Below are 27,923 nucleotides of genomic sequence, written 5' to 3' on the forward strand. Positions count from 1 at the left end.
GATATTTTCCTTCCAGCTAGTGCCAGTTATGGTCACTTGGTGTATCCTCCATAAACGTCAATGGATGGATTCAAACAAGCTCCTAGCTTGTTTAACAAGCTTGGGACTTGATTTTCTAGAAGAAGTGAGGCCCCTCACCCTTTCCAGAGGTTCTGAAATCTAAGATATAAGATATATATATCTCTCTATATATTTCTTCCTCTCTCTCTATATTGGTGTGAGTTTGTGCCTTAAAGTGTGTTCTGTCTTCACTTTTGCACCACAACACCTAGTAAAGCACCATTGCTTTGTTGCTGAGGTGCTAGAGGACCTTGTTTGGACTCTCAAAGTCTATTTCTTTGGCTCATAAGTTGCTGTTCAAAAGAGGTTCTTCAAGGGTGAGTCGCTTTTCTCTTTAAGGCTTTGTTTTCAAAGCTTGTTTAGCCAATGTTGCATGTTTCCTTTGGCTTAGCTTTCAACTGAAAATAGCCTTGTTTTGAAGGGCTTAACATGTTTGTTTAAGGCCTCTTTGGGATTTGGGGGTGGTCTACCCCCTTTGTGCCTTATTTGGCCTTATTTTGAGCCATCTCATTTAGGCCTTTGGATTACCTTTGTTTGGCCTCTTCACCATTGAATTCCAGAGGAATTTTAGTGGTGGGAATGTGGTTTTCAGGCCTCAAATAGGAGGGGGTTGTCCCCCCTCTCCTTCTCTTGTATGATTGAGTTGATGGCTCACCAAGTTGGCATGTTTTTATACCTCTTTGTGGCTCCATTTCAGCATGTCTTAGGCCTTGTTTTGCCATGATATAACACTTTTTTGGCTTGGTTTGATCACATCATGCATGCTCCTTGCACTTGTAGTGCAAATCCTCTCACTGGCCTAATATGCATCATGCTTTTGACCATCATTCTAGCATGCTTTTGGCTCTACTCAAAGAAGCTTTTACTCATGTTTTATCATGCTTAAGCTCTGATTCATGTTGTCTTGGTCGTTCATGCATTGCTTTGTATAGCCGTAATGCATTCTTGCTTACTAGCTTTGTGTATTGAGTCCACTAGCATGCATTGCTTGGGCTATTTGCATGATTTACCGTCATTTGTTATGTGATTTCAATATGTGTAGTGTGGCTGCACTCTCTCATTTGTCACTCTTTCCATGCTTTGAAAGGTTGTTTATTTATGCCTTAAACATGAGCCTATATGCATGCCTTTTTGCCTAAGCTTTCGAGCTACCATATCAGTGCATTTTTGGTGTTATTTTGATATGCCATAACTCTAATTTTTGTTGGCAAATTCGTCTCATACTTGGTATATATAGGTGTGGTGTAATCCACTTGTTTGGCCTAGTATGCTCCATGTTTTGTGCCTTCCATTCTAGCATGAGTTAGCCTTGTTCAAGCATGTTTCTAGCCTTGTTTTGGCCTTCCTTGGGACTATCTTGAGTCACCTTGGCCCTTTGGGGCTTGCTTGCTATGGCCATGGTGTGAGTCCCTTGGCTAGTTTTGAGCTTTGATCCCACTAGCATGCTTTGTTTGTCACATGTGCATGATTTAGCATCCTTTGGAATGTAATTTCAGAGCTTACTTCATTGCTACATTCTCACATTTGTCACTTCTTTATCATGTTTGAGAGTTTTGCTATTATGCTTAATTCATGGGCTAATGCATGACCATGCATTTTTCTTGATTTTCATGCCATCATTTCAGCATTTTGGTCACTGTTTTGGACCCTCTTAGATATGTCCATATGCGGTTTAAGTCCAACAAGTGTTGAATTACATAGCCCTTGCCATTGCATTATTGTTTGCATGTTGTTGCATGCTCATGTTGCTAGCATATTGTTGCATGTTCATGTTGTTTGCATGTTGCATGATTGCATTGTGTTTGCATCTTTGTTGCATTGCATTGTGTTTGGGTTAGACGTGAATCCAAACACGAGGAACGAGGGGCATTTCATACTTCAAGTGATGAAACGCACCTCATTCCTTGAGTCACCAGCACCTTTGATCATGTATGATAAGGTGGCGGTTCATCAAGTCTTATGTGGTATTTGCATGCATTCATTAACATTGATTTGTGCAACTTGGCCTCTTTGGCCATCATGCATTGGGATTCGTGATTGGTGGCCCGAGAGCCAAGCATTACACTCCTTTGAGCATGTGACATGATAAGGAGTGTGGTGGCACACACATTTTCTTGCAAATACATTGCCATGCCTTTGTTAGTGCTCTGTTGCAGCAAAAGGAGAATCTGCAGGATGTGTTGGCCGATCGACCATCAGAGCTGTCGATCGACCATCGAAGTCTGCCGATCGGCCACCAAATTAGCTGATAGCCATAAACACTGGCCAATGCCCATTACTCTTGGCTGACCAACGCTCAGCATTGTTCCTAAGGTGGATCAGAAGCAGTATGGGAGTTGGCACAATTTTCAGAGATACAGAACAGTGCAAACAGAGGCAACATGAGGCACGGTAGTGGATTTCCAAATGAAGCCGACCGAGCACGCATGTATCCCTCGTCACGAGGCCATTCAGTGCTTTTGATAACTTAGAATAGTTATTTGTTTCGATTCGGGTGTGTAACAATTAATTAGCTTGTTAGTTAGTTAATTTTGGTTTGTAATTAATTAGCTTAGCGTAGCTAGTTAGCTTATCATTCGGACCCTCCGTCGAGAGGGCGAATTTTGTAATAAGCGTGTGTGTGTGTGATGCATGTCTTCCAATCCCCATTTCTTTCTCCCTTTCACTTATCATCTTTTGATGGTTAGTTGTAGGGCATGTTTCAATTAGCGTACTTATGCTCACATGGTTGCGTTCATTCATCTATCTTGCGTGTACCGGGCTCGGCACATCATACAAACTGCATTGTATTTCAATACCAATTTGAATACATGTTATCAAGTTGCATTCACATGACATCTTAAAATAGTCGAGCCTATCTTAGTTGCATTTTTGCATGTGTGGCATTATCCATCTTAACATGAACTAGGATCATGCATTGATTACTAACTAGCTTCTTTTTTGGCTCGGAGTACACTGTGAGTGTTTACGCTTTAGCGTCCTTGCATGTATATAAGTGACTGCCATGTTAGCATGTTTGCCATGAGGCTATTTGCTTAACTGCTATAACTGCATGAATGCCTGCGGATGAAGGCTTCATTACATGAATTGGAACAATTCATTGATTGCGAGTTTTAAGCCCACTTGAGAGTGGTAAAATCATGTTTTCTAAGCCCACTTTAGGGTGGCAAAATCCACGACTTAGCCTACTAGCGAGTAGCACCTCTAAACTGTTTTCAAACAAACGAACATGAAATGTTTTGTTCCAACTTAGGCGATCTAGTCTATACTTGTATGTTGTGCGCATCACATAGTAATCCTAGGTTAATCACCGGAATAAGAACACATGTGTTTTCAAAAACAACATATCATGTTAGTAAAGGTCGATCTTTGATCGGGCGAGCGGGGGTGCTCATTGCATGACCTTCCCCTCTCGTACCCAAGTTCCCAAGCCAAGGAAACTTTCGTGATGACAGACATGTGGTCTTAGGCACGAGCCAGGGTTTCCTAAATTTCCCCAAAATAAAACATTTAGGTGGCGACTCTGTATCTAGAGAAGCAGTCCATGTTTGGCACTTCTTTATTAAAATCGATTTTCCAAAACGATTTGCCGGATTTGGACTCTTCGGTGATTTATTAGTCTCACATTGCACTTTGGGAGATTAGATTCAGAACCGTTACACGAGTCCGAACTATAGTAGCTAAGAACTTACGATTTGTGCCCTCACGCGCGGAGCTGGAGTTTCGGGCGGTCTGCAGTGGTAACCATATATTAAGGTCATGGTTTGTATGTTCAAAATATTATTCGTAGAGTATCTTTTTCTTAAAATTTCATTTGAACATTTAAGAAAACTCCCTTCCATAAATGTTGTCTCTTATCATTAGGAAGCCATAAATTCTCTTTGAAAATAAGTACACTTAAGAGAGAACATCATCTTAAATTTATTAACCCGCGTTGAAATTATTCCTCATTTCATTTCCATTTTAATATTCCTCATTTCATTTCTGTTTTTCCCTTATACTATTTCCAATTACTATAACTGCATAACACCAAAATCCAAATTTCCTTTATATTCAAAAAGATGATCCTTATACACTTAACTCCCACTTGTCTAATGATTACATCACAACGTTTACATTATCAATTAGAGTTCAACCATAACACAAGAATAACAAACCCTTTTTAATTCAATTTCTCAATTATTTACAAAACAAAACTCGTAATCTTCCCATATAGTCACAAGCAATCCAGTGAGTTCATCATCACCAACCTCTAATCCAATTACCATTTCATTTTCCATTCTTTCAAATAATGTCATATCCAACACCGGATCCATTAACAAGTCATCTTAATGAGTCACACACTTTACCCGTCACAAGTCGAAAGGAATGCAGAACCTTGTGCTTTACCGATCACAAGACGAAAGGAACGTAGAACCTCACGCTTTACCAGTCACAAGCCAGAAGAAATGCGGAACCTCAACATATCCCAACATACCACACACTTTACAGGACGCTACTCAGGAAGGAAGGCAGAACCTATTCTAAGCACCACGCTTTGCCAGCTCAAAATACGGCGGGAAACGAACCCTGAAACAACATTCCATTCCATAAATTTTCTCGAGTCGTTCATCATTATGATTAGTAGGCAAAGCCAACATATCATCCATTATTCTCATCACACATTTGTTCCATTATTTTCCTTAACACATTAGTTCAAAACACATCCACTATATGTTACAATTCCATTTACATAACAAGTACACAATATGTTCCACCATCTTCTCTATTATCCATCAAATCATTCATTATTTTTGTTACAAAAATATAACAGTACATCCATAGAGGCATAAAGATTCATCTTTAAAGTGTTCACAATTCCTAGGTTCAAACTGTTTCTTTATTTTTTTCATATTATTATCAAGTCTTCAAATTTAATTTTCACAACACATTGATTATAAATTAAATCTTCAACATTAATTTCTTTGATACAACTTCTTCATATAACACCGTCATATTTCATAATCTCCCATTTATCATTACGCACACTCATCTTAACCTAACCTAGACTTAACACAGTTTAACATAACTCAATGCAATTCAACATAACACAATAAAATTCTTAAATATTCACTTCATCATTTTATCACAGATCTTGTATCATCCATTCCATTAACAATTCATTTACCCAAATTTGGTTGCACATTATAACGTAATTTAAAATATCAACATTAAGAGTTCGGTCGCAACTTTTATATAAATTTTCAAACTCTTTAAAATTTCAATTAAACTTGTACATGTGAAATTTAACACATCAATTTTGTGATACTACTTTCAATTTAAGTGAAACCATCATCTGTCTTCATGAGCCAAGCTAGGGTTTTTAAGAGAAATTAAAGTTTTTCACAGAAACACTTTTTATTCCAACTCTTCTATTAATTATACACCCAAATTCATGACCCAAAATAAATAGCCCAACAAGTAAACCCCCAACTCTTCAAGGGTTGACCCCTGGTGTGGGGGTGTCGACCCTTCAGGAAGAAATGACAAAACTATCAAGGCAAGGTGTCAACCCTTGGACAGAAAGGGTCGACACTAAATTTCAGCACCCAAACTCAAATTTTGCAATATACAAGGGTCGACCCTTTCTAGACTAGTGTCGACCCTTGTGGACAGCAACAAGAGACAGGTGTCGACACCACCAAGGCTGGTGTTGGCCCTAAATTCCAGCAACACTTCCAGAAATTTCATTAATATGTAAAGGTCAACCCTTAGGAAGGTTGGTATCAACCCCAAAACAGAATTTCTAAGTTCCCAAGGAACTTTTTGACAGGAACAAGCGCGAACAATCAAACACAACAAGTCTAAATTGAATTATACTCCTCCAAACCAAGATACAACAACCCCAAAGACTCCTAAAATTAAAATAATGAAATTAAAAACACCCTCCAATAGTTTAAAGGACACAAGTGTTACAAGATCCACACCCATTTGATATTTTGGATTCGGGTTTCATTGTTTTGCATTGTTGTTCATGTCTTATTCCTTTTTTCCCTCATTGAGTTTGGCTATTGGGATGTGTTGGTTGTGTTTGGAACGGGTCAGTAGCTTGTTTCTCAAAGTTTGGTTGCCCAAATTTCGGCCTCTATGCTCGAGTGTAGCTTCTATCTCTCAAGCGGACTTTGTGGACTCCCAGTATTTCGGCAGGTTTGCAAAACTAATGGGAGAGTGTATTCTACACTTGAGCGGTGCTTCCTGCGCTCGAGCAGTCAACACTTCTTCAGCTTGAGTGGTAGGCTTCTATCTACAAAAATTCTTAGAGTGTGTATTCTACGCTCAAGCGTCGCTTCCTAAGCTCGAACAGTGACGCCTTTTTCATTGTGTCTTAACGCTTGAGCGTCACTTTATGCGCTCGAGTGGTAATTATTTTTGTGTCTGGACACTCGAGCGTCACTTCTTGCTGTAGCTTGCTTTTTGTGCTCCTTTCGGATACGACTAGCCCTACAGTTTGAACTCCTTGCTTCTCGTGCTCCTTTTGAAAGACGAATAGACCCACAGTTTGGACTCCCGCGGTTCTAAATCTGATCTCATAAGTGCAATGTGAAATAGATAAACACAAAAAGAGTCCAAATCCAGCAATTCTTTTAGAAAATCAATGTTTGAATCAAATGCCAAAAATGGACTGCTTTGCCAAATTTTAGAGTCGCCACCTAAATATTTTTGGGAAATTTAGGAACCCCTAGACTCGTGCCAAAGTCCATTTGTCCAACATCACCAAAGTGTCTCAGCTCGGGAACTTAGGTACGAGAGGGGAAGGTCATGAATTAAGCACCCCACTCGTCCGATCAAAGATCGGCCTCTACTAATCATGATGTGATTTTTATTTACATTATATGCTCTTGTTCTGGTTTATTAGACTAACATTACTATGTGGCGCACATAAGTATAGACTAATTTGAAAAGGTTGGAATGCTTTGATTTCATGTTTATTTGAAAAAAAAAAAGTGTTTTGAATATACGTCACTTGAAAAAAGTGAGTTTGTATGTACATTAATCAATTTGTCCTAATTTTAGCAATTAGCCTCCATCCACCCTCCATCCACTGGCATTCAAACAGGTATATCAATTAAGCACTTAGCCTTATGGTATTTATGCTAGATATGGCAACAATCACATGCATATGGCATGCTAAAGCAATAAGTGCTCACCTCGTACTCCAAGGCAAGCCAAAAGAAACAAAAGAGTTAGAAAAAATGAATGATCCTACGGATGCAAAATGACTAATGCAATGGATGCAAAGATGCAACTAATAGGCTCAGCCACTAACATGGTATTTGAATCAATTTAATAGCATGCAGTCTAAGTACATATTCAATGATTTTAAGCAATAACAATGCTTGGTTAGAGTGATGAATCGAGCTTTTATGCATGCAAGACGAGTGACGAGTGGATGCAAATCATGGAAAATGCTAAGGAAATGTGATGCTCTATTCTACCATCATAAGCAGAGAAATAAAAAGGAGAAAGAAATAGGGGTTAGAAGACATACACACTTATTACACTATTCGCCCTCATGCAAGAGGGTTCGAATGAATGTCCAAATGTTTGAAATAAACTAACTATTACAAAACCAAATAAATGAATAAATAACTAATTAGCTAAGTTATTACAACAAAGGCTAATAATGAATAACAAACTAGCTACCTAATTTAGCTTGCTATAATAATTACAAATAACCAGTACTACAACAATACTAATTACAACAAGAATAATTTACAACACTAATTACAACAATAATATTAACAATAATATTACAACATTTAATATGAACTAAAGATGCACGATTTTCAGAAGCTGCTTTGTCTGCCTTCCGTGCAATTGCTCTGTTTCACCCTTAGCCACTGCCCTCTACTTCTGCCAAAAAATGCATTGCTTACCAAAACATTGGGACCCGGTTGGCCCCCAATGAGGCCCGGCCAAGTCCAAACAAGGTCGAGCATGCCGTAATTTCATGCAAAACTTGTTTTTGTGCTCTGAGGTGAAAATAGTGCAGACAGAGCATCTTTAAGCCATGTGTGTCCCTTCTGCTCTCCTATATCATGAAACTCAAGAGAAGTGTGAATTCGAGTCCAAAACCATCAATAGACACATGTTGATGGCTTAATGATTTCGAACACTATTTGGACAAAACAATTAATAAATGCAATGAAGAAAACCACCTATCCCTCTCATCATAGAGGCTCAAAGAGGGAGATAGGCACACTTTAAGTTTCGTCAAAATATCAATAAATGACAATTCTCGAAGCGATGGACTCAACATAACGTCTGGCCAAATCCAACCAATTTATTCATCTTTCTTATGTCCGTTGACTTGCTTCTAAGCCAATTTATTAATCCTTTTTTATTTACCTTTCCATTACTTAATCAATTTGTCCAATAATGAGAGTTACGTCCACTACATGGTGAGAAGTGTCAAACGAGAAGTTGTTTTCGACATTAGAGAGACGTAATGCCCTGATAATGAACCTCTGAAGAGATTAAACCATTCAGCATTGTATGTATCTTTCTCATTTTAAACAACATTCGGTTGAAACAGCTCTCAAAAAGAAAAGGAAAACCAAGAAAGAAGGAAGGTTGTAGAAATGATTACACAAGGTTGATTTACTACACAAGTGAGACTCTTTACATGGAATTAAGTAAGAAAGAGCTATCAACTCAAATGACTCAGTGTCTAAGGCCTAAAAAACCAAAGCCATGAAGACTTACCACACAACAATCATAATATTCAAAGCATAAACTATTTAAATAAATTAAAATATCCCCAAAACAGCCCCTAAAGTGTAAAAAAAATAAATAAATAAAATAGCTGAAAGCGAGAGAAAGTAAGTAAAAAGAGTTGAGAAAAAGCTATGGAACAAAGATTAAGGAGGGGTGGCTAACCCCTCCACTTTTTATAATTTTAAATCACTTGTTTCATCCCCAAGACATTCCAAGAATAGTGGCTAAAGTGTGTTTAAAGAGCACAAAAAGATAGACAAAAGTAAGAGATATAAAGCTAGTAAGCAAAATCAAGGAGAGGTGGCTAATCCCTCCACTTTTGAGACTTTTAAAGCATGTTTTTCAGCCTTTTTCAATTCTGAAATCAGTGTAAAAACCAAAGAATAGAGTGCAAAAACAAAAGGTATAAGCTATGGGATAACATGCAAGAAAGGGTGTTAAGCCTCTCTACCTTCGGTAGCTCTTCAATCCCAAGTTCCAACACTTGGAATGGATACAAAACAATAGCAAAACACAAGAAAAAGATAAATAAATAAATAAATAAAGATTGAAACGAAAACAAGGAAAAATGTGACAAGCTTATACCTCTTGAAGAGAGCAAGCTTTGGTTGTTGATCAAACTTGATTCCAAACACACTCAAGTTTATGAAATATGGTTTGAAACTCTAGCAAAAAGCTTCAAGAACACGCTTTAATGGTGTATGCATTGTGTATGTATAGCTAAAGAAGGTTTAATGATCAAAGGAGGAAGGGAGATGAAAGGAGGTCGTATTTATAGAATTTGAGCCAAAATGGTCAAAAATATCTTCAAACAAAGATATTTGTTCAATTCCCACCAACTGTTTGTCTAGCGCCATTGAGACCCAATTGGGCCTCAAAACCCACGGCTGGGCCTAAAAGGTAAGCCTAGAAAAGTTTTCATTGAGGCCTGGCTAGGCTACAATGAGGCACGGTCAGTTCTAAATGGACCTGGCCAGGTCTAAAAATCTGCATTTCAGGCCCGACTTCAAATGGGCATATCTCCGTCGTCTGGACTCGATTTTAGGTGATTCTTGAGTCTAAATTGAAACCCTAGAAGTTTACTTTCCAATTGTGGTAGCCTCATATCTAAATTCTAAGTGGTCAGATAAATATGCCTAATTTAGTGGAGGATTCTCATTTTTTCTCAATGGTTTGATGCTCAACTTCTTCCTAAACTAATTTTCTTCCATCCCCTCCTATTTTCTTCAACTCCAAACCTATAACTAAGATGTTTTTAAAGATTTTTCAAAGATTTTACCTCCCTTTCATGTATCTCCACTTTGTCCTTACTTGATTTACTGATAGTGCAATATTTTAAACGAAATACAAGCCTCAGAAACCCATCGAGGGCCGCCTTTCATGTGTCTTGAGAAACAACAAAAACCACTCGGGCCGTGTTTCACATGTCCTAAGATAAAACCACCTAGGGCTGCGTTTCACGCGTCCTGAGATAAAACCACTCGGGTGCGTGCTTCACGCATCCCGAGATGAAACCCAACAAAGGTCGCGTATCATGCGTCCTGAGAGACAAGAAAATCGCTCGGGCCGTGTTTCACATGTCTCGAGATGAAACCCGCCCAGGGCCACGTTTCACTCATCTCGAGATAAAACTGCTCAGGTGCATGTTTCGCACGTCCCGAGATGAAACAACAGAGGGGTGTGCGATAGATGCACAAAGTGACCGAGTGCAATAGACGCAAAAAGTGAACAAGTGCGATAGATGCACATAGTGAAGGTGCATGTTCTCCTACCGAGACACAAATAACCTTATCCGGAACTCCTCCAAATGAACCGTACATACAATATTGTTTGCCAGTTTTGGCAAAGGAAGAAAGAAAAGAACTTTCTTGTTTGTGAAAGCGTAACTGACATGAACAACATTCGATACAGTAACAATGCATATTCTACGCAAGATAAACAACAGAGATATCAAGTTAAGTGAAGGCATGTTCTATGCAAGAAACAAAAACATATTCTATGCGAAATTGGAATGATACAAGATACGCATGCCATATGTATATGTGAAATGCATATTTTGTGCAACAATAAATGTGAGATGCATATTCTATGCAACAAATATGTGAAATGCATATTCTATGCAACAATAGAGAACGAAAGCAAAACAAAGGTAAAATGAACTAAAGCAACATTCAATGGCACCTTCCAACTTACCTCTTGGAAGAATTGCAATATGTTTAAAAGGATACACCTTGTTCATGCTGACAACTGAGAGCCCTTGTGTGCCAAAACACAATTTTGAGCTTTCCCAAAGACAATCTGAACCCAACAGTGAACCTTCCTTGCAACTCTTTGGAAATAAAGACGCAAAACAGCATCAGGGCTCAGAGGGAGGCCGCCGGCCACTTGCTAGCCATAGGAGGCAGCTGCTGGCCACCAATGAGCCTTGCTGGCCACCTACCAGGTCTTTTCATGCATAGGTCTTTAAGTATAGGTATCTACAATTCATTTCCTCACAACCACATATCCGAAATTGCACTCCCACTCTCTTTAGGTGCTTCTTCTCTCTAGATTTGTGCTTTCTACATATTTTCCAACGCCCCACGCAAATTTTCTTTGCTAAACCCTCCTGATTCTCTTCACTTTGAACTAATTGGAATTTGATTTTGACACTTTTTCCCTCATTTTCACCCTTCTAGGCTTGTTCCCCTCGAGTTCCTCTCGAGTTTGGCGCACTTTTCCTGGCTTTGACTTTTTCTTTCATTTTCTCTCTCCTAGGGTTGACTTTTTCCAAGTTTACCCTTTTTTCTCTGTTTTTCTTTATTTTTCACCCACTTTTCACCCATTTTCTAGATGCCGGATGATTCACCAGATGGCGAGGTCCCTCCAAAGGTTCCCCTCATATTTTCACCTGTTGTTGAGGCGAATGTGCTGATCGCTGCCGAGGCTGGCAAAACGGCTAGAGGTATTGAGGCCAATCTCGAGGTAGAGTTTGAACCTGAGTTTGAGCCAGAGCCACTACCGTTGAGAGTACGCCCTTTTGATCCAGCGAGGTACTATCCTCACACACCCATCATGCCAGCCTGTGGCATTAGGCACTTTAGCGACTTTGTTCTCACTGTACTGGAGGACCTCCTGCTGAGGGAGCTGGCTTCTCACCTTTCATCCATCGTCGTGGAGGTACAAGCTCTGTTTTCATGCATTCCTGCCTTTCTTTACTTGCATTTGTTTCACTACCGGTATCTAACTGTACATTTATTACTGCCTTTCATTTGACTACACTTTCATTACTGCCTTATCTGATTCATCTATTATTTGCCACAGGGCGAATCTCGTGCCTTCGTAGGGTACGGAGCCATGACTGCACAAGACTCGTATGATGAGCTCCCTACTGGAGTTCGCGACATCGTGGATGAGACTACCTTCGGCCTCTTCTGATCTGGCCTGACGCGGGTCATCGCGAGTCGTCCCCTTCCTGGAGCACTTGTGGAGAGATGGTGGGACACCACCAACTCCTTCCATTTCTTCACTGCTAGGGAGATGACGATGACTCCCTACAACTTCGCCATGATTAGGGGCTTAGGAGTAGGGGTGATCTGATCCCATTCAACACCAACATGGGGGAGTGGGAGGCCACCTGGATAAAGCTGCTAAGAGCACGCCCACCTTTGTATCAGACAACTATGGTCAGATATAGATGGTTCGCTAAGCACTTCAGAGGGAGCGAGCCAGGGACACTTGAGGAGATGGAGCAGTACGCCAGAGGCTTTCGAATGTTCGTCCTCGCTACCACCTTATTTTCGAATAGGTGGAACACCGTAGGTTTATATCTGCTGAGTACCCTGGTGATCCTTTCCCAGGTGCGTTTCTATGATTGGGGCAGAGCTGGTCTCGCCACTCTGTATGGCTACATGAGCTCTACCTCTCGCATGAGGGGAGAGCTGATCAGAGGGTACTAGCGAGCCTAGGAGGTATACATTTTAGTTCCCTCTTTGCACTTTACATTTTTTGCTCTGTATTTTCTGCTTCATATCTGTTCATTACTTGTGCTTTTTTCTTTGCACTTTCTGCATCTATTCATACACTGTGCTTTCTATTTTTCACTTTCTGCACCTGTTCATACATTGTACTCACACATTACTGCACTTTCCTCACATCTGTGGGTTTATGCCTATTTTCCAACTCTCGCCCCAGAGCCCATGGAGGAGCTCCCGCTAGCAATCCCTTATTTGAGGCGATATGATGGTAGGTGCCAGCGTCGGAGCCCTGAGTCATTCACAATCTTCCAGCACTATTTTGACATAGTGGCTGCCCACAAGGTAACCCAAAACACAGTCATTTTTGCTTTAACACTGTTCTGGTTCACACTTTCAACAACTGGCAGTAACTAACAATCTGTACACTCTCTATTTACAGATCATGTGACATCCTTGGGCCACGATGCCCGCTGTGATACGGGACCAGTATGCTGGGGCCTGTGCCACTGCTTACTTCCGCATTCTACTTGAGGGCCCAGTTAGCCGGGCCTGGTTCCTAGGTGAACGGTTCGTCAGACAGACCGTGGGCTTACCAGATCCGATCATTCTGATGGCGCCTCCAGAGTCCATGAGATCAGCAGACAGCCTATCCATAGATGCTGTCACTCAGTTTATGGTGGGCTTGGATGCCGATTATTTCAGAGTAGAGGGCAACTACGCAACCTTCATTCAGACCCATCTCATGCCACGTGTGACAGGTGCTCACAGAGGTGAAAATGCGAGGCCTCCTGCAGCGAGAGAGGCACGTAGGGCGACCAGGGCCAGTGCTAAAGGGGCTCCTCGTGAGGGGCAGAGGACCCGTTGGCTAGAGTTTCCTACCACACTTACATGCTGGCGGCATACCGAGGCTGCTTACCAGGTTTTGATTGAGCCTGCAGCGGCTGAGCATGAGCTTGTCGGGGTTTGAGGCCCAACTAAGGTATGGACCATACTTTACACTTTGCACCCCACATTTCATTTCAAATATATTTATTGTAGACACTGATCATCAAAATGCATTTGTAAGCATTGATGGAGGACACAGGAAGAGCTATCAAGTTGATAGCCTCATTGATGGGCATGGTACAGAGGAGGGAGACGCTGCTCAGTCTCCACGGTATCTCGGTAATTTCTTCCGTTTACACTTCATGCTATCATCTTTCTACTGGTATACTAGCATTTCAACTATAGTCTTTCCCATACTGCACTGATACACTGCATAGGCACACTGCATTCACAAACTGTACTCACACACCGTACCTGACTTCTGCATACGATCATTCTGTATACTATGCTTGTATCTAATACAGATACTGAAACTAATATGTGACAATTGTCCTTTTAGATCCTAGCTACACTGATTGCACCAGCAGCGACAGCAGCACCAGCACTGGCGGTACCTCCTCCAACAACAGGGAGAAGAGGTAGAGCGAGGGGTACCTAGGGCCAGAGCAGTCCTCTAGAGCCCATCTTTTACGATAACGATGCTGAGACCAACAACTCTGAGGGGGCAGCGTGTCATGACCTGAACCCGCCCCCATGGGTTAAGGACATAACCGGCCAGTAATCACGAGATTAGCTACGGCCTCAAACCAAATAAGACATAACTCATCAGAGTAAAGGGGCCAAACGGAAGCAAATTTAAAACTTTGTCATTAGAACTGTGCTTATATGGCACGTCATAACAAACCATACATATACATGTTAATAACTCACATCAGAATATGTAATAACATAAAGCTCTGTATAGACAGGATCATTCAAGTCTAAGTCAGCCAGTCAAAACTATATACAACCGTAAACCAAAGTGCTCGCCAACATGACAAAATATAACAGCTAGCAAAAGGGCGAAATCAGGTCTTGTGCGTGAGACGGTTAGGCTGACTCTTCAAAGCCTTGACTGTTCCTCACAAACTTCACTAAGGTTGGGTTTGGACCTCCCTTCGCTCACCTACAGACACATGAATGAGCGTGAGCAAAAGCCCAATGAATAATATCAAATAAGGAAGATACACAAACAGTATTTAGAACGACATGCACCAAACGACCTTGGGCCCAATTCATATTTCTATCTAGTATATATATGTATATATATTTAGGTTAAGTAAATGCGGTTCCAAACACATCAGACGGGCTCAGGCCCAATCCATTCATGTCAAATGGCCTTTGGCCCATTTATCTTTCATTCATGTCAGACTGGCCTTTGGCCTACTCATTCTCTCATTTATGTCAAACTGGCCTCTGGCCCATTCATTCTATCATTCATGTCAGACTAGCCTCTGGCCCATTCATTCTATCATTTAGGTCATACTGGCCTTTGGCCCATTCATTCTATCATTTATGTCAAACTGGCCTCTGGCTCATTCTTTCATTCATGTCAAACTGGCCTTTGGCCCCACCATTCTTTCATCCATGTTAGACTGGCCTCTGGCCCATTCATTTGGCATAGCAAACATTTGTCCACCATTCAAATTAACGAACTTATAAGACTTACATAAAAGTAAGCAATTTGACAAACACCATACTTCAGGTATCTTTATTAAGATATTACTCATAGTGATCAGCTGGATGATTTGCCTTAGAGCTCGACCCTATACATTACATAACACAATGGGTCACAAACAATTCAATCTATTCTTAATTCACATATTCCTCTGTAGGCTTCATTCTTATCCCTTTAACTCATTTACAATGCTTATTGCATGCCTAAGAGTACTTAGAAGTGAAAGAGAATGGAAAACGAAACACATAACACATTTTCAAAATTTCAGAAACAGGGGTCCCGCTCGAGCGTGGACTTGCCCGCTCGAGCGGACCCATTAAGTCTGCAAAAGTAATGGATGCCTCGATTCTATGCTCGAGCATGAATTCGGACGCTCGAGCTGAAGGTCAGTCTACGTAGCTCCCCGCTCCAGCGGACATCAATGGTTACAAAAAGTTCTGGGAGCTCGTATTTCCCGCTCGAGCGGCGCCTTTCCCGCTCAAGCGGACATCCCAAATTCTAGAAAATCCAGAATTGTTCTTGAGCTTCAAACTTACATTTAAATCAACATATCTTGGACATTATGACTCCAACTTCACATATACATATACTAACATGGTACAAACACCAAATTACAACATTATGAAGCTCAATTCCATGAATTACTTACATGCATGTTCCAAATTACACCAAACTTGTTTTCATCATAACAATTCCATGTATTTCAACCCATTTTCTTATGGATGGTACATGCATGTGGAACACAACTTTTATTCTCAACTTAGATGATGAAGGGATGGTAAAAAATATGAGCTTCAACTAAAATCTCACATGGATTATACATTTTGTGCTCAAATATGCAATTTCAAAGCAATTTCTCACATGCATGTGCATATTGACTTCCAATTCAACAAAATCAACTCAATTCCATCACTTATAACACAATTCTTGTTCTTCATCATCAATCAACTTTGAATTCACAAAATTACAATATTAACTCATGAATTTACTTACCTAGAGGCTCAAATCTTTCAAATTATGGTTAACTCTTGAGTGTAGCTTCAAGATTACCAAGTTCCCTAGCCAAATCTCTTCCTTAAGCTTGCTCTCTCACTAAATTCAGCTCCCCCTCTCTCTAGAGCATAATTTCAGATGTTGAGCTCAAAAGAAACAAAATGAGCATGTATAATGGTCCTTTAAAAGCCCCCTCTCAAATACATTTCTTTAATATTAAATAATTGGGCACCATTTCATTAATTTAATCTAATGATCCGAATCAATTTTCAATTAAATTTCACCATAGGCTCTAAAAATTACACCAATCACAATGCCGCAGTCAATTTCGGTTTCTGTGGCCAATAGGGCCTTTAATTTAATTCCAAAGCAGAAAGTCAAACAGATTTTCCTACGGTGAACAGATAGAAATTCAAAACCACATATTCATATAAATGGCAGACCAAATCATATCAAACACATAATCACAATCACAATTAAGAATAATTAGCATAGTACGGAACATGGTTATCACACAACGAGTTAGCATTCTAAGTCATCCGAGAGTGGAGACGATGCCTACTCTGGTTCTGAGAGCGGAGGTGATAATGCCGAGGCAAGTTCTGGGGTAGAGAGCGGAGACAATTCCGACTTAGGTTCTGGCTCAGAGACTGATTCAAACAACGGCGCTGATAGAGATAGTGCCCCAAAGTCCTCTCCTCCGAGGAAGAGGACGAAGAGGGTCTCTCGGGCCTGAGGCGACTGGCACTAATTTTTTTGATTTTTTGCTTAGTTTCTTTTCGATTTGGTAGCACTAGCACATATATAGCTTCAGATAAGTTTATTTTGCTTTGAAAACTTGTACTCATTTTTTGTAAAAAACCATGATCGAAATAAAACTTTGCAGTTTTTTTATTTATTTATGAAACGAGTGTTGTTATTTTTGCAACATGAGCACCATATTTGCATAAAAATGGACATGGAATTGAATTGGCCAAGAGCACTTGATTGAAACAACGTTCTTAATCGTGTAATGAACTGACCAACAATCAAAATACAAAATGCAACATACAACTCGATAAGCAAAATAACTCGATAAACAAAACAATAACAACTCAATAAACAGAACAAAAACAACTCAAATACACAAAAACAATCTGGCTAAAACCAAAAAGACTCAAAGCAAGACCTTAAAACACTCAAAGATCAAGACAAAACACATGCTTCCGGCACTGCTCAGCACACAGGTGCACGGTAGGGCTGAGAAAAATGCTGCCAACCATAAAAAGAAATTGCCGGCCATCTGTTGGCCACAAGAGATTGCCAAGGTAGCCGGCCAGCCGCTAATGTGGCCTGCCAGCCATCAATGTGAAGCGCCTCCAGATTGTTGACGGCTGGCTTCTACTCACTGCCTTATCCCCTAGAAAAGGTTGAGCTTCGTGAATTCTTCGCCAGAACTTCATTTCAGCTACAAATTTCTTCACAAATGGAGCCATTTTTCGCTGAAAAGCTCTTGGATTGGATAGCGACTTTAGACCACTCGGAAAAGGTGAATTTCTGGGGCTTTAACATAAATGTACTTTTTCCACTGAGCCAAACTCCACTTTGTTTTCCATTCCTTCATATCGCGGCATGATGTTGGGACCCGATTACACATGTCTTTAGCTTCGGGGGGACAAGAAATATGCCCGAGAATTGAAGAATTTCAGACATTAATGGAATCCCAGCACGATGAGGAAATCATACCTCAACCACGTTTTGGCCACGCCCACGCTTTGGGACGGATGTGTGGGCTCACTTTGAACGAGGCTCTATCTTTGGCCCATAATGGAGAGCTAGACATTCCCAGTTTGATTCATCAATTTTCCGACGTCGGTGGCCGAGGCAGCCTTTTCTGGTAGAGTTTTTGACAACATGCCCTCTACTTGTGTATGCTTGCTCATTTCCTTCTTGCCTCTAGTTTTGGCAGGTCCGGCATTCGTTTGATCGAAGGGGCCCAATGTTTGAAAGATGGCAAGAGTTGCATTGGCTAAGTATTGGTTGAGACTTTGATGGTCTTGGGCGCCTTTCACTGGCAAGAGACTACTAGATTCACGGGGAGCCCACTACTTCTTGAGGTATTGTTCCCCATCCTTTCTCATATGTGTTTCTCATATCACTCGGCACTCATGCTCTATTTTTGTCTCAAAACCCTTTTCTCACTTTTCTCTCAACATACATCTCTCTATTCTTTCCTTCCTTCCAAGGTATGGCTTGTGGACAAGCTGAAGGTAGTAGACTCTTACCTTGAGTACTCAACTTGAGGCTATTTATTCTGCTACCATCAAGTGGATTTCCCAAATGAGGGATAGTGGTACGACTGGATATGTAACCAGTCTACTGCTGACATAGCTTGGCATTGCCTCTAGCTTCACCTGACCGAGATGAGTAACAACATGGCTCGACAACCTGAAATTCAGCTGATCGACCTCATGCACTGTGTATTCTATTTCCCTTTCTAGTTCAGATGTCAGTTTGGGCATGATCAGACCTGCCTAGAGGAAGGGGTAGAGTACTCGGTTTCATTTCCCATCTGTGGTTCACACTCGGCTAGGTACCTCACTGCCTGAAAGACAAGAGAGCTTCTGGCCCCTGCCCCTAGTTTTAGTTGCGCCCTTTCTGACTTGGCTTGGCTTGGCTTGGCTTGTCTCGAGGATGAGGCACAAACAGGGCCCACTTTGCATTCAAAAGCTTCCACAAGCACGAGCGGGGGACGCAGGAGCACCTGACTTATCTGTGCCCCTAGTTTATTGCTTTGACCTTTCTTTTCAAGTTTTTTTGATGTAATAAAAGCAACTTTCATTTGTATCAGAAAGTTGGAGAACTTTTATGTTGAAATCAATGAAATTAAAGTTTTGAGCACTTAAATTTTTTCTTTTGGTCCAAAAATGGTCTAAGTTATAAAAGGTAAAATTTTAACAAAATCAACTTTTATTAAAACTTTCCAAAACCATTTTCAAAAAGGATCGCCACTTGACACACACAGAATTTATCATTAAGATGTACATCCCTGAATCAAAAGATCACAAATTACCCCTTGATTGAATAGCACTACTCAACATTGTATCCAACAGCCGCGCAGTTGTGCTACCACTAGTGGTAGCATTTGAACTGCGCACAAAAGGCCTATTGGCCTACTCTTTCTCATTAGTAATCAACCCTTGTTTCATGGCGTCTTCATTCTGAATCCCCATCTTATGGAGCTCGGTGAATGTGAACAAAGGTAGGACAATCATCTTCTGCAACAACTTCTCATGTAGATTATGGACTACCATCCTTCTAATCTTTCTCAGAAGGCCTTATGGCCATCATTGAAGCTTTGGCCCTCCACCTTGTTACGAATTCTGAGAAGCCCTCCTTTGGCTCCTAGCGTGTTGCCTCGAGATCACAAGTTGTGAGCTCGATTTATGTGTTGTACAAGTACTGTGAAACAAAGGCCTCAGTCATTTTCTCCCAACTATGCTTCACAGAATCCTCTAGCTTCGCATACCAGATAGCCGCTACTCCTGACATGGTTCGACCAAAGAGTGAGAGCTTCTACAACCTGGTCAGGCCCATCGACCGAAAAATGTTTGAAAACAACTGAAGATGAACCATGGGGTCTCCAAAGCCATCGAACTTATCGATGTGTGGCATTTTGAACTGGTTTGGTAATGTCACTGCAAAATCGGTATACCAGTCTTCTATGTCGGGATAGAGCTCACACCATGCACTCTCTTGAAGTGCTTCTACAACTTGTTGACTTTAAGCACAGTCAGGTCAACTTCAAACTCAAATGGAGCCTTGGTCTGATACATAGGTGCTTTAGAGGCTTGTGGTGGGATTAGCTCTACCGGATTGCCCTGATTCTCAACATAGGTAGTGGCTCCGGGTGTTGGGATACCCATAGGAGGTGCATGAGATACGGAAGGCGCTACTGGCTGTGGCTGTTGCTGTTACAGCCTATTTATTACCTCAGCCTGACGTGTCGTGACCTCAGCTTGACACGCAACGTGTTGCTACATGGTTTCAACTATTTGTTGAAGCTGATGGATTAGGTCCTCCATGCTGAATGGGGGCTATTGTGCCATCAAAATTAGCGAGTGATCTCGTACTAGACTAGATGTAGAAGACTGAGCCTGACTAGATGTAGGTGATGCAGGTGAAGCGAAGGGTGACTGTTGTAGAAATTGAACCAGTGAACTCTGTCTTACTCTCCTCCATCTAGTAACCGGGGGGAGTGAAGTAAACACTAGCTATCCTGTAACACAATCTTCTGCTCTGTAAAGCCTTCTAACATGAGTCCACAGTGCTTGGGGAATATCCGAACTGTCCAAAGCTATGGTGTTGTACTACCTAGCAAAAAGAAATAAAGCAAAAAGAAGACAGTAATCAGAAACCGTACAGCACCCCAGCTCAGATGTTAACAGCACACAGATGTAATCAAAGTTGAGAGGACTGCACTCAACACTGAATTCTGCCCCCAAAATTGATACCTAACTTGCAACTGATATGCACGTTCCTGCATAGTTTCAATGTAAAGCAAATACCAGTTAAGTGAGGACCAAAACACCCCTATGAAGGGGCTGGGTTACCCTGTCCTAGTTTCATCAGGAACTAGGGTTCATTATTCAAAGAAAGCAGTTTCGAGCAATCCTGCATTCGGGTAAGCATCCTGTCCTAGTTTGGAACAGTCTCTATGGCTTTCGAGATGCGACTAGGCCAAATGGTCAAAAAAGGGTACCTCAACAAGATTTCCTAATATACCTCTCGCACCTAACACCGAGAAGTGAAAGAAGGATCAAATGGTACAACGGTAGTTCAGATCCAAGGGTTGTGTTCCCATCATGGCAGAGCTCGTGATCGGTCAGTCTTTTGGCAAGCTTTTCAATCAAGTCTCCGGCAAATCGTCCAGGAATAGCAGATGGCAAACACAGTGACTTAAACGCACCAATGCAAATACAATGCAAAGAAACATATAAGTGTAGATAAAATTTCATATCATGAATTTCAAGTCAAGTTCTCTAATTTTCCCAACAGAGTCACCAGAAACTGTAGCTCGAGTTTTTCGCACCCCTCTTTTTCGAAATAGGCCCTACAGTTTGGACTCCCACGGTTCTGAATCTAATCTCGCAAGTGCAATGTGAAATTGATAAACACCAAAGAGTCCAAAATCGGCAAATCTTTTGGAAAATCAATTTTGAATCAAATTGCCAAAAATGGATTGCTTTGCCAGATACATAATCGCCACCTAAATATTTTTTGGGAAATTTAGGAAACCCATGACTCGTGCCAAAGGCCACATGTCCATCATCACCAAGATTGTCTCAGCTCGGGAACTTAGGTACGAGAGGGGATGGTCATGAATTGAGCACCCCCGCTCGCCCGATCAAAGATCGGCCTCTTCTAATCATGATATGAATCTAATGCATATTATATGCTCTTGTTCTAGTTTATTAGGCTAACATTACTATGTGATGCGCACACACACAAGTATAGACTAACTTGAAAGAATTGAAACATCTTGAGTCATGTTTGTTTTAAAAATTGTTTCGAATATGTATCACTTGAAAAAGTGATCGCATATAAACATTACTCAAATTATTCTAATTCAAGCAACAAGCCTTCATTCATAGACATGCAGACAATTTATCACTTAAGCAATTAGACTCATGGCAAGCATGCTAAACATTGCAACAATCACATTCAGGCAATATGCTAAAGCGAGTAAAGGCTCGCCATTGGGTTGCAGATGGAGATGAATTTCCATACCCATTAAATCCAAATTTACATTACTCACATGCCGCCGTCAATACCATGAGAGTTGAGTGGGAATTTCGCATCACTCGAGCAAGCGTTCTCATTGAGCTATGTCGTGAAGTTAATATTAAATTTCCTCGACGGTTAGCCATGCATATGCCGATTGACACTCCACAGTTGTTGCAAAGGGCATTGCATTGTATCCGCGACGAAGTTAATCGCATGACCCAACGTTTGCAAAGGTCTGAACTAATGAAGACCGCAAATGAGTGTGCCGAAGATGAGTTAATGAATGATGCGCACTAGTACTTCACCTAGAGCATGGATGCTATGTATGAAATCTGACATTGAGATGCCAGATAATGATGATGATAATGAATGAAATTGCTTGGACGAATGACCAAGCCATTTCTCTTGTAATGGCTTTCTAATGCTTATCCACGACTTATCAATGAAGGGAGAAATTTTAATAGTTTTTGAATAGTTATTGTAATTCTACAAATAACAATTACCTTTGCTTTCTCTCCGTTATTATTATTTTGAAGAACACTAATTAAACCACGCTTTCATGATTTTATGCATTATTGAAGTGGAATATAATGATGATACTAAATGAACTTGGTTGCATGTATGACCAAACTTTTTCATTCATTGTAATGGCTTTGCAATGCTTATACATAAGTTATCAATAGGAAGAGAAATTCGTAACGAATCTTGACATGTGTACTTATAAATGTAGTGATTTCATAAACTTCAGCTTCACATAACAAATAGCTGAAATACATCCGTAAGCTAGATGAACAACAACATTGTCTTAGACCCCAATAACAAAGATACGACACAATATGAAAGATAAAGGTGTTTGATTTCCCATTCCTCATCTGACATGTAGTAGTCAAATACATATTTTTCATTGTTTAAGACATTATTTCGCTCAATCACTGTCAATTCTCTGTTACTTGCTTCTGCCATTTCGGTGGCTAGTTGAAGCATGAAATGTCGACATCTCTGCATCAACATTTTGTTGTTCTCTTTCTTAATTCTGCTAACTGCTTTTTCAGTCACCCACATTTCATCTAGCCATGGTCAATGAATGACGATGAGGTACTGGTGCCCTAAAGTTACGTACATCATTAAACAATCGTTCTTGCTCCATTACTCTGAATGCCCATTCTGCTTGGATACCAGTATAATAATCCTTCGTACTCAAGTACTTTTCACTCTTATAGTCATAAGTAAATAAAGATAGTAGCCACACTTTTGGATTTCTTTGATGGCATGAACTTCCTACACCTCTTGAAGACATTGTTCATAAAAATAAAAATAAAAAAATAAAAAAAAGAATAATAATTGTAGATATATTACTATTGTTATGACTTAAACAAACATCATACTTGGGGTAGCGCTACTTATAGACATGCAAAAGAGATGACATGGTTATGATGATTGAGATATTGGGGCACTATGGAAGAAGTGATACTCGTGATATTATTTATCTTGTTCATTCCATGCAACCCTAAGTAATATGTTGTCCATGACTTTGTGTAGTTTATATACCCGTGATGCAGTCACTTTGGCAGACTTAATAAAGAATTGAATTCATTATAGTTGCCTTTCTGACACCCCTCATCCCACTATGACAAGCTCAAGTAACATGGCTTGTTTTGGTGTCACAGTGAGTAGTTGCATCGGACATGCACTTGCAGACCAAAATTACAATTTAATAAAGTTAGCAATGAAAGCACAAAATGAACGGACGTGGTTGTCAGATAAACTAATAATTGTTGGTTGTCTTTTTCACAATGCAATCCCTTCATATTCGAGTAGTGAGTTGTCAAATTAATCAGTAATGCAGTGACTGTGTAAAATAAATTCATCCCGCTATGAAAGCGTCAAGTTCACATGGCCACAGTAAACTGTTTTCTGATACTTGCTTTTTTAATACACTAACTAGTCACTTCGAACTAACGATTTCAGTACAAATTGCTGTTTTCAAAAAATTATAAATTAAATCATAAAATGAAATAGAGGCTTTAATTTTCTTTGTTTTAAAGCAATATTGTTCTTAAACAACTACGAAACAGAGTGCAGGTAAATACACAACCTTGCAACTCACTTTGACCTACAAAACTATCGTTGATTTGTTCACCAAAACAATGTTCAAAACAAAACAAAATAAAATAGTTGCCTTTATGACTCCTATCATCCCACTACAAAACAAAATAATAAAATGGCCACCTAATATCTAAAGAAGATTGGCTTTGGAGCCTATATTTTATCTTATTTTCCCTTTACGAACCTTCACAGTCATCCCATTTTCTCCTCTTTGCATTTTCTTCTTGTTTTCTTATTGGGTAACATACACTTACCTCCCTTAAGATTTTTGACAAATACAGAAATCGCTCCGATAATTTTAATAATTATAGAAATCTCCCCTACTTTAACTAACAATATCAAAATTCTCTCATTTTTTTACTGTTGTTCACCCAACTAACCGAAGCTGATGATGTCATCAAAAATAAATACTAAAATGCCCATAATACCCTCAAGTGTCTTAAAATGCCCATGAGCTAAGTTACATGAGATAAAACCCAATTTATTTTCTCCCTCTCACACAGCACTGTGAAGCACACACACAGTCAAGTAAGAAGATGTCGAACATGTACCTCTGTCAAAAACTTATGTTGCTTGGGGTTCTTCTAATACCGAGGGAAGTAAAGTTGAAATACAATCTCAAACCGGCATGGGAATGAGTCACCCATTAATATCTGGAGTTATAATAAAAATAGTGAGTCCAATGGTGGCAACGAGTGGGCTGTTGACAAAATCAAATTTTAGGGAACGATACAACATCAGAGGCAAATGGATGAGGGTCCAGTAGAGGGGGTTGGGGTTCTTCAAGTGAAGAGGGCCACAGTAAAGTTGAATTACGGTCGCAGACAGAATGGCAGAAAGATTCACCAGGCGATTCCTGGAAGAAGTCGAGTAAGAATGATGACCACAGTGATGATGGGAAGGAAGGAATGAAGGGTTGCCAAGAAACAGAATTTGGGAGCTGGAGAAACAATCTCATTAAAGGCGGAATACTGGCTTCATTCCTAATTACAGAGAAGCTCAATTCTCTTTCACAAATAAAAAATTTCTTTTTCTTGATTGAACTTCCATTAATTAAGAACCCGTTCATAGTACCAGATTAACCTGTTCTGCAAGCTCGTAACCCAGTTGACATGTGGATAGAAGAGATAATTGGGGGTTAGGGCCTATGGTGTCCAAACCAAGTGGTTGGTCCAATTAGGGAGCTCATACAGTCCAGTAAGAAGATGTATAACATGTACCTCAGTCAAAACTTCTGTTGCTTGGGTTTCTTCCAATGCTAAGGGGAGTAAAGTTAAAATACAATCTCAAATCGAGCATGAGAATGAGTCACCCACTAATATCTGGAATTGTAATAAAAAATAGTAAGTCCAATGGTGGCAACGAGTGGGTTGTTGACAAAAATCATATTTTGGGAAATGACACAACGTCGAAGGAAAATGGCTGAGGGTCCAGTAAAGGGGGTTGGGGTTCTTTGAGTGAAGAGGGCCATAGTAAAAATGAATTACAGTCACAAACAGGATGGCAGAAAGATTCCCCAGGCAATTCCTAGAAGAAGTCAAGTAAGAATGATCACAGTGATGATGGGAAGGAAAGAATGGTACTTGTTTGGGGTCAAAAATGATTTAATAAAAGTGTCAGGACATTGGGTTTAATTTATGAATTGGGACATTTATTTTAGTGGAGAATTAAACTAAATTAGGGTTAGAGAATCTAATTCGGTTTAGATTTCTTATTTCTACTAAAAAGGCGATCAACCAACGTACGTGATGAAAATAGGAAAAATCTAGGGTCATCGAGTAGTAATTCCACATTTAGGGAGTCAATTAATCAGTATTAGGATATTAGAAATGATTCCTAAGTTACAGAAATAGATTAGGGTTTGCGAGTTTTTTATTGGCGCAAGTACTTGACTGTAGAGTTAAAATTGTAATTAATTAAGAAACTGAGGGACTTCAAGTAAATAATTTAAAAGTAAAATTTTCAGGTGCCTCACACATGTAACATCAGTCTTGTAATACTTCATAGAAATCAATGAAATAAAAGATAGTTCTAAAAAATGCTTGTAGAGTTGTATGATTTAATGCTTTATGTTGATAAGCTTTCGCATATCTGTTGAAAGTAATGAGTGTATGTTGTCTATAAATTGGAGGCGTTACACTAGTCATGTACTGGGTATTTGGTATTGGGCATGTTATCATATGTTGAGTTTATTTATTGGCACTATTTGGTTAATTGCTTGATTATCTCAAATCAAATCGTTTGTGCAATGTCGTAATTATTGGATCACTATTTATTTATTCTCTGTCCAAACTTTATTATTCATGTCATATAAGATACTTCTCAAGTTAATTTATTTTTCAGGTGCAAAGCAAATTTAGTGACAATCAGATTTGAAGTACTAAAGGAATTATTTGAGTTAGAGATTTTATTTTAACCGCTATATATTATTTTTTGATGCAATTGTATAAATTATGTTTTCGAGACTTTTATGTAAATATTTTAGAGACGATTTATATATTTGAAGTTATTAGTTATCTAAAATTGAAAATTTGAGATTTATTTAATTTATTACTAGCCTAGAAGTTGGGGTGTTACAGATAGGTTGCACCTCCTTTTGTGTGAAACACATTCAGATTATTTTCCTCCACTCATATGAAGCATGTTTGTATTGTTTTTCCTCTTTGCGCGTTCATCCACAAGACATGTCTAGAATTGTTTCCCTCCACTAGTGTACAACACGTTTGGATTGTTTTTCCTCCTCTCGTCTGAAACACATTTCGATTGTTCCCTTCCACTTGTGCGAACCACGATTAGATTGTTTTTTCTCATTTCACATTCTTCCGCAAAACGTGTTTCGAATTGTTCATCTTCTTAATGTGTCAAAGCACATAAATGTTGCATTCATCATTTCCGCAACTTTTAGCAGGTTATATATGATTCGCACGAGGCTTATCTTGTCTACGTCATCTTTATCAACGTTTCATTGCATTGCATTACATATCATCATACTTTCAGACCTTGGCTATGTGCAGCATATAAGTCAAACTTTCAAAAAACTCTTTCAAACACTGGCTATGTGAAGCATGCAAGTCCAATTTTCAAAAATCTTTTTCAAATCCAGTTGCGTGAAGCATGTATGTCAAACTTTTCAAACTCCAGTTGCGCGAAGCATGTAAATCCAACTTCCAATTTTTTTTCAAATATTGACAGTGTGAAGTACATAAGTCAACTTTCAAAACAATTCTCATTTCAACAGTTTATAAACCACGACCGTAGCTTTAAACTACAACCACAGAAAAATGGTTTGGCTACAAAATTCGTGCAGCACAAGGTAGTTTCTAGATGATGGTCCCCCCAAGCATCTTAGAGATGCCTTTTCGTACAATTCTCAGGGAATTACACACACACACAAAAAAAAAAAGAAGCACATTTGTGATGATTGAGTGTGTCTCTAGTTTTGCTCTCCCTCGCTTAATCTTGAATCTACTTCGATAGAGTGTCGGGTTATTTTGGAGCCTTGTTGAGTGTTTGGGGTTTGTATTGTCCGAGGGTTCTTCTCAATGCAATTCCTATTCTTGTTTTTGATTCGGTGTTGAAGTCCCGTTATTCCGGGGGCTGCAAGTTCCAGTCCAGAGCGCCCGGGAATCGAGTCAGAAAATTTTGGGCTACTGGGCCAGGGCCGCACGTGCGGGGGCCTTAGGCCGCACGTGCAGGGATGGGCCGCACATGCGGTGAAGGTTGGGCTTCAGAGGGTTGCACAC

This window comes from Camellia sinensis, chromosome 6 (assembly GCF_055761805.1).
Source record: "Camellia sinensis isolate YWXY chromosome 6, ASM5576180v1, whole genome shotgun sequence".
Lineage (NCBI taxonomy): Eukaryota > Viridiplantae > Streptophyta > Magnoliopsida > Ericales > Theaceae > Camellia > Camellia sinensis.